The sequence below is a fragment of the Lycorma delicatula genome, chromosome 2, assembly GCF_047948215.1.
Source record: "Lycorma delicatula isolate Av1 chromosome 2, ASM4794821v1, whole genome shotgun sequence".
Lineage (NCBI taxonomy): Eukaryota > Metazoa > Arthropoda > Insecta > Hemiptera > Fulgoridae > Lycorma > Lycorma delicatula.
The window spans coordinates 177,736,407-177,745,007 of NC_134456.1; positions in this window are offsets into that span (position 1 = coordinate 177,736,407).

Here is an 8,601-nt window from a genome sequence, read left to right on the forward strand (position 1 = left end):
GTTTGGTGGTTCATTTGGTAATAGTGATCAAATTTATTTCCTCTTTGCTAATGAAAATATACACATATATATATATATATATATATATATATATATAGTAATGTATGGCATTATGATTGTTTACTAATGTTTCCTCTTCGTCAGTGACAAAAAAAAAAGGTGCAGGAAATACAGAAAATCTTGACTGTACAACTGGCAATAGAGTGAAATAAAAAAATCATGAAGATTTTCAATATTTGGCATGTGGAAATTCTTAAATTCACCTGTTCCGTAATTCACGCAACTAATACCACCTGGTATTAATTTTTAATACCACTAAGATGCAATGTTGTAGAAAATTGCTTGAAATACTTTTCCTTAATCTGTTTTTTAATTATATTTAATTGAAAGGTAAAGTTTTTATGTAATATAAAAAAATACTTAATTAAGAACTGTTTGTATACTCTATTTTATAACTCTGTTTATATACTTTATTTAATAATTGCTGATCTCTGTGCTGGAGTTAATTCTTTTTATCCTGAAGATTCATGGGAGAGATTTCTGTCAGACCTTGAATTTTTTACATGCTGCAAAATTTATCATCCATCACATCATTTGTCATTAAATTTCATTTGTCATTGAATCTCAGCCATTAAATAATTAAATATAGGAACCTCCTCTAATTTCAAATGTAGAGAATCCAAAACCTTTGTGATGAATTTCTTTTGATTAGTGTTTATGAGACTTGCGAGATTGTGCAAATAGAGGTTATACTAACATTGATGTGGATGAGTTTTCTTAGGTAATGGAAATTCATGTCTCAAAGTTGAGGTATGGTTTAAATATTAAACAGAAGATTAGGGAAAATAAAAAGCAATGTGAATGTATATAGCTTGAACACTGGAGAAATTTCTATTTCCTATTTTAGCTCAAAGATGGCAGATTGAACTTTATTAGTTTTTTAAGTAATTCCTACTTTTCATGATATTTTGTGACAGAAAAGAGCACACTTAAATTTTTTACTCTGTTGTTATTTCCTAAATGTAATTGTTAGGTGGTTACATCATACAAAAATAAAAAACTGTAGTGGGTAATATAAATTTTCATCTGTAGCCAATCTTTTACTTGATTTTCTGGATTGAATCATTTCATGTCTTTTACATTCTTGAGCATTTATTTCAGAATTTAACTCATTTACTGTATGTAGCTCATTTTTTTTAGCTGTATTTGTAAAAAGTAATTATTCATTGTGTAGAAGTGTGTGTGATATTTCACTAGCCAGTTTTACCAAGTCTTGATAGGCAATAACTTCTCAATGAATGAATTAAGGAAGAAGTACCATGTAATTAATACATTACAAATTTTTTCTTTTCTAATAAAAAAAAGCTGACAACACAGTTGTAAGACTTTCCTGTCATGCCACTTACAGACGCATACACACATAACTTAATCTAGCACTTAGTGCTACATTAGCACTCTTTGTGGTGACTGGGGGTACTATTGATGGAGTACACCCTGTTAACCAATAGTTTAGAGATTTTTTTGGGGTGGGAGTGCAATTTTGCAAAGCCTTTTTTGAAAATATTATTTTTTAATTGTTAACAAATATGCCTAAGAAAAATAAGATCTAAATTTGGCGAAATCTCAAAATACAAAAGGTGACCTTGGTCTTCAGCATCACCCCCTTGACTTTTTATGTTGAAAATTTATTGGCATTAATGACCCATACATAGAAGACATCTGACCAAGTTTGGCCAAAATTAGACCAGTAGTTCTGGAAATATAAAGTGATTTACAGTGTGGCACACTGTATGATTTACATACACGCACATGCATTTGAATATCTGAAAAATACCATCTGGTGTTTTTGGTTTTTTGTACTGCTTAGGTATCAAAATTTAAAGATTCAGTGAATACTGCATATGCCCCAATTGGACCAATTGCAATACTTTCTTTTCTAAAGCTGTAGTGCTAGATGGGAAAGTAAAGTGGTTAAGTATTGTTAATACTCTTTTCCATTTATTTAACTGGTAAACTCTGGTAGAAATATTAACTATTACAATGAACTAATCAGAAAATAAAGTAGGAAAACATAAAATATACTTTTTTTTTGTGAATTCAATGACAAATTGTATGCAGATTAATATAAATTATGTATCAAGTGGTTCCTACACACTTAAATGTTGTTTTTACAGACTTCAGCAATAAAGTAACATAACACTGTTTCAATTTATTATTTTATAATTACATATGACATACTGTTTCCTGCAGTTGTATAAAGTTTATGACATGAGATACTTTGGAGTCCATCCAATCTCCATCTCTTCATAATCAAAATTCTTGAAAGTCTGATAGTTTGTTATGGATATTAACATTCCTCCCAATATACATTTTGCCAAACATCATATGCAATGGCAGCTCGCGTATGGCACTGTGGAACTGCAGCACCCCCTATGTCCACTTGATATTATCAATAACATTTAATATAGTGTGCCCTTTTTTACTTAATTCTTTGTTTATACTTGTACAATATATAATCCTTAAGCTTAATGTCAGTAGCCATTCCCCTGTTTATGAAAAAGGTACAAAAACCTGTGTATGAAACTGTGCGTTTCACCGTTCCAGGGGCATGGTGTTTGGCTGTTATGTACATGCGCACATAGGAAGCTGCAAGGAAGAGAGAGCACTGTCGCTCTCACATTGTCGACCCTGGTATGCTGGTGGGAGGTAGGTTTTTTTTTACTCCGCGTGTGTATGGAACGTGCCTAGTTTGTTTCCTTTTCTAGTATAATCGGTAAAAGGAATATGATAGTGGTTTAGTTGTTTTTTCAGTGGTGATCAGAAGATGGTGGTAAGCAAAGGCTCTTTGGTTGCCAAATTTGTCCAAAAACACCTTAAAGGGCGAAAAATAAGCTAATTAGTAAAAACTAATTGGGTGATGTGAATGAATAAACTATACTGAATACTGATCAATAATTACTTGTTAAGAAAAGTATTCTCTTAAAAGTTAGTGAATAAACATTTTCTTTTTCTTAAGAAAAGAAAATCTTTTTTTCTTTTTCTTAAGATTAAGAGTTTGTGTGTAGTTTACTTAAGTAAAAGTATATCTTTCTCTAATCAATTACTTTTCTTTAAGAAATTCCTGATGCTACCTTGATTTCAAACATAAGGCTGCGTCTTTAAACTTGTTCGTACAAAAATGGAAAGAACCTGTTGATTCACGTCCGTCCATGATGATGTTATTTCCGTTAAAGGTAATCATCTCGGTATTTCACGTATTACCCACCGGCTTGGTCTAGAGGTGAAAGCGTCTTTGCAATTCAGCTGATTTGGAAGTCGAGAGTTCCAGCATTCAAGTCTAGTAAAGTCAGTTATTTTTATAGGGATTTGAATTTTAGAACCTGGATACCGGTGTTCTTTGGTGGTTGAGTTTCAATTAACCACATATCTCAGGAATGGTTGAACTGAGACTGTACAAGATTATACTTCATTTACACTTATACATATCATCCTCTGAAATAAAACCCTGAACGGTGATTCCCAGAGGCTAAACAGGAGAAAGTAAGTATATCACGTATTACTGGCCTCCGTGGCGTGAATGGTAGCGTCTCGGCCTTTCATCCGGAGGTTCCGAGTTCGAATCCCGGTCAGGCATGGCATTTTTACACGCTACTTGTCATCCATCTCATCCTCTGAAGCAATACCTAACGGTGGTCCCGGAGGTTAAAAAAAAAAAAGTATATCATGTATTCCCGGAGGTTAAAAAAGAAAAAAAAGTATATCACGTATTCCTTGCTAGTCAATTCTATTTTTCAATTGGATTGTTAAACATTTCGTCAAGTGAAGAAGAAGAAGAAGAACAATTTTCACCGGGTTTGGACTATACCAATAATGTGGCAGACGGTATGGCAAATTTAGTAAATATATTAAGAAATTATAAAGTTGTTTCAAATAAGTCTTTAGCCTTTAAATTTATATAGTTAAGAAAAAGCACGGACAAACATTTTGAAAGAATTTGAACAGACCACGGGAAAGAAAATGACACTGGTAAAAATAAAGAAAATGCTTTACAATATGAAGCATGAGATTAAAAAGAAAACAGACAAGACGATAAAATTATTAAATTGGTAGAAGGATTTGTTAAGTCTCGTAGAAGAATATGAAAATCCCATTTTCAAACAAGTTCCAGCGGCAGCAAGTGTTGTAGTCAAAGATGGAAAAGATAAACATACTCCAGAAGAATGTGAAACACCGGTATGTTCTGTAACTGATGCGAATAATCGTAATACCAAGCCGACTTTGAAACGAAAAATAGACGACATTGATGAAACGGCTCCCTTGTCAAACAAAATTGTTTTCAGTGAACAATTACAACTCATCAGAACTCAAATGAAACAAGAAGCAGAGCCGTGGAACCGCCCCGGGTCCCGCGCTGAAGAGGATGCACCATAATAATGTTTTATTATAATTACGAACAATGGAAGACGACCAACTTAAAAAGTTTTGTGTGGATTTAGATTTAAAATTAAGGCAAGATGATAATGTGATTTAATGGAGCAGATTTATATGAAGAAATTAAAATATTTTGTTCGATTTGTACTAATATTGAAAATGCAACACCAGTACAGTGCTTGAATACTCTGAGAAATATGCACGACTCTTTTCCAAATCTGGCCATTAGTTTAAGAATATTATTAACAATTCCGATTTCAACAGCATCAGCAGAACGAAGTTTTTTAAAATTAAAACTAATTAAAAATTATTTACGGACAATAATGTCACAGGAACGATTAAAAAATCTGACACTTTTACATATATTGAGCACGAAATATGTGAATAATTAAACTGTGATGATTTAATAAAAAATTTTGCTGAAATAAAAGCCCGGAAAATTAATATTTCATAAAATAGTACGAAATATTCATTAAAAAATGAAGATAAAAATAAATAAAAACAAACATACAATCTTAAAAAAATATTTTTTTACACTTTTGTTTTATAATTTCCGCAGTTTTCCTTAAATAAATTTTTGAAAAGTTACAGTTAAATTATTTCACTTATTAGTTTTTTTCTTTTTACTAATACTTAGTTTATTTTTAGAAAGGGTCCCGCAATTTCAGTTTTGCCCCGGTCTCCGCAAAAGCTAGGGGCACTGTCAAGCAGTGAAAATGAAAAGAAAGAAATAGAATTGCAGAGAGAATTGTACTGGAGTTCAACAAATTGTAAAAAGAAGCGGAATACGACAAGAAAACTGATAGCACTTCGTTTGCATCTTCCAATGAACAAATTAATGATCAATTAGATGTGTCTTATTTCAATTGATATTTCAATGTGATATTTTCCCAAACGTGTTTTGTAAATAAGTTCGTTTTCTTTTATCGCATCCTATTCTAATGAAAAATAAATAAATAAATCAATAAAAAACAAACAAAAAAACTGTGCACGTTTAGTAGTCTCATACGTCTGAGGCATAACTAGGTACATACATATGTATGTACGTGTGTTCATATACGTACGTATTTTTCCTGAATATGTACTACAAACATACATTTTAGCTTAATTTTAGCTTAATTTTTTTAACATTATTTACTTACAATTTTTTTAGACACAACTAAATTCTTACTCTCTACATTACTCCATTCTTGTAACATTAATTATTTATTTTAATCAAATGAAAGCACACAGAACAAAAAGATTAAAGATTTGGATTTTTATTTCAATTATTAACTTAAAGTGTACCATTACTTCATCTTTCTTCTGTTCTCCTCTTCTTTTTATCTGTCTACCTAATTCTTACTCTACTTCATTGATTCCCAAAGTGGTCCAGGTGGACCCCCAGGGGTCCACGGGAGATTCGACGGGGGTCTACGTTGGCGTGACAAAAAAATGGGGGTTCACAATTCGTAAGCGGGGGTCCACGAAAATTCATCTGGTTTCGATAGTGAAGAACTAAAATGTTGTGATTGTCATTGTAGAAGTTACATTACGCTATTAATGTTTAATTTTAATCATATTACCACAATTTTATTATATTACATTACAATATGATAACAATAATAATTAATAGTGTAATGATTACATATTTGAATAAATGCAACACAAAAAAATATACTATTTATCTTTTGCTTTTTACCACTCTGAATGGGAAGTTTTCTAAATAAAATAAGTGAGAATTGATTGCTTTCTTGTACTGTGAGTAGATGTCAAAAATTTAGAGTTGGATGGAGGCATTTTTTTTGATTGGCCAACTTTACTTTTTTGACATCCACTCACAGCACAGTCAATTAAAAATTAACCAATCAATTTTCACTTTTTTTTCGGAAGCTGTTAGTTCGTGGAACTCAGCCGTAACGCAAATTTTCATAGTTAGATCTAATCTTCACATTTTCCGTCGACTGGAAATATGGTAGAAATGTAGCTGCAGGGGGTCCACCGGAACCAGCAAAATTTTGAAAGTGGTCTATGAGAAAAATAAGTTTGGGAACCTCTGCTCTACTTCATCATTTTCCAAAATGTCTTCATCATCAGCATGATTCCTTCATTTGCTATTTTGTTTATATCATTCATCAATTTTCCAAAATTGTGTAAAATGGTGCAAGCAAGTAAAGGTTTTGGAACTTTTTCTAATTTTACTCGAACCAAGTCTTCCAACAATGGAAATAACTGCTTCATTTACCCAAAACTCTCTCAATAATTGCTTTCTTTGTTTAGTTGTTTATTGAGAGTTTTTTTTTCATTACTATCAGGATTTCTAAATGGTGTAAGCAGCTATGGTACAATTGCATAACCTATCTCCCAAAAGACAAGCAGCCCTATTAAATTTTGACATTACCTCCAGTGTTTTACTGTGTCTCCAAATACAACTATCATGGGTACTGTCTGGCCATGAACCATCAATGTTGGTTACTTTTTCATGTGCATCACAAGTTACCTGCACATTAATACATAACCCTTGCAATTGATATAAGTCACCAAACTGTGTTGGTTTTTTAATTTCAGTATAGTGCAATCTACAGTACGTAGCACACACAGCATTTAAGATTTTGAATTACATAAAAATTTGGCTTCATTAACCTCCTGCCCATTTTGCGGGAAATAAATCCACTCATTTGCTTTAAACATTATTTTATCCAAAACATAATCGATTACTGTTGTTCAGTTAACACCAAAATCTTCTCCCACTCCAGTCTGAAAGCCTGAGTTTGCAAGATATTGAAGAAATATTTCCATTTTCTGCTTTGGTGGTAATCCTCCTCCCCTTTTTTCGTTTACTTTGTCTGGTAGGAAAATATCACATATTTGGATTAATATACTGCCTCTTTTTGTAATTTTTTTTCTATCACATACATTCATAAATACAGCCATAACTGATTATAAGATTGATCTGGAGGTCCTTAAAAATCAATAAGTAATTTCTTATAAGAATAAGTATTTTGTCGCTTTTATTCACATCCTTTTAAGAAATTACTTATGCAGGATCAGTGTTTGTGTGTAGTTATCAGCAATTACTTATAAGGAAAAGATATATCTGATAAGATAAAAGTACCAATTTCTGATATTTTATTCTCACATTCATAAGCAGTTTCTTAAAAAAAAATAATCAAGAAAAGTAATTACAGATTTTTATTCACATCACCCATTATGTATTTGTTTCTGTGTACATAGAAGTTTAAATTAAGCACCATTGGACTATAGTGTTTTTAAGTGGCCATTTTATTAAGTTGTTATCCAATAATACTAAAAAATGTTATCTGCACTGACATTTTATTATTTATTCGGTTTAACTGAATACAGTTTTTAAGCACAATTTTCTTAAAAACCACAATGCTTAAAAAAGCACAATGTGATTTTTTTCGGTTCTTTTATTTTACAGAAAACTTTAGCATGGTCTTGGAAAGGCCCAGAAAAAAATTTTCTGGAGCAGCATCTCCATTAATTTTAGCTACCAGCTGCCACTGATCATATGGGAATGTCATATGATCATTCTTTGGCTGTCATTGCACCCAAGAAGATGACATGCAGGTATTGTGAACATCACCAGTAGTATGTCCTTCTTTTCTTATTAGTTTTAAATACAGCTGTTTTAAAGCTTGAAAGTATTCATAAGAGTATGCTTGATAATTTTAAAAAAATATCTTCCTTGTTAGGCAAAACTTTGGGTAATTGAGCAATTCACAAAATGCAGTTAAAAGGCTGTATTCAACTGTTAGCATTATTCTTTTTTGAATATTTAAATAGATAAGAAAAATGTACAACAGTATTAATTACAACTTGCAAATTTTATATATACCACAAAGAAATTAAAATCCCAACACACTTGAACAATATAAATTTAATAAACATATAAATTTGGTTGTTACAATTTAACAAATGAACAAAATCACATAAATCAAACATATTATTCAACTACATGTGCTAAAAAAAGGTTTTCCTAATCACTTTGAGGCAGATATATTTTACAACAAACCACTGGTAATTCCAATGGGAAGGTGCTGCTTAGACAAGTCTGAAAAGATTTATTTTTTTGGGAAATACAGTTTCCACATAATTTTATATTTGAGTTTTTAATAGTTTTTATATTTTTAAAAACTGTTCATCTTGATTTTTCATGATCAAAAAATT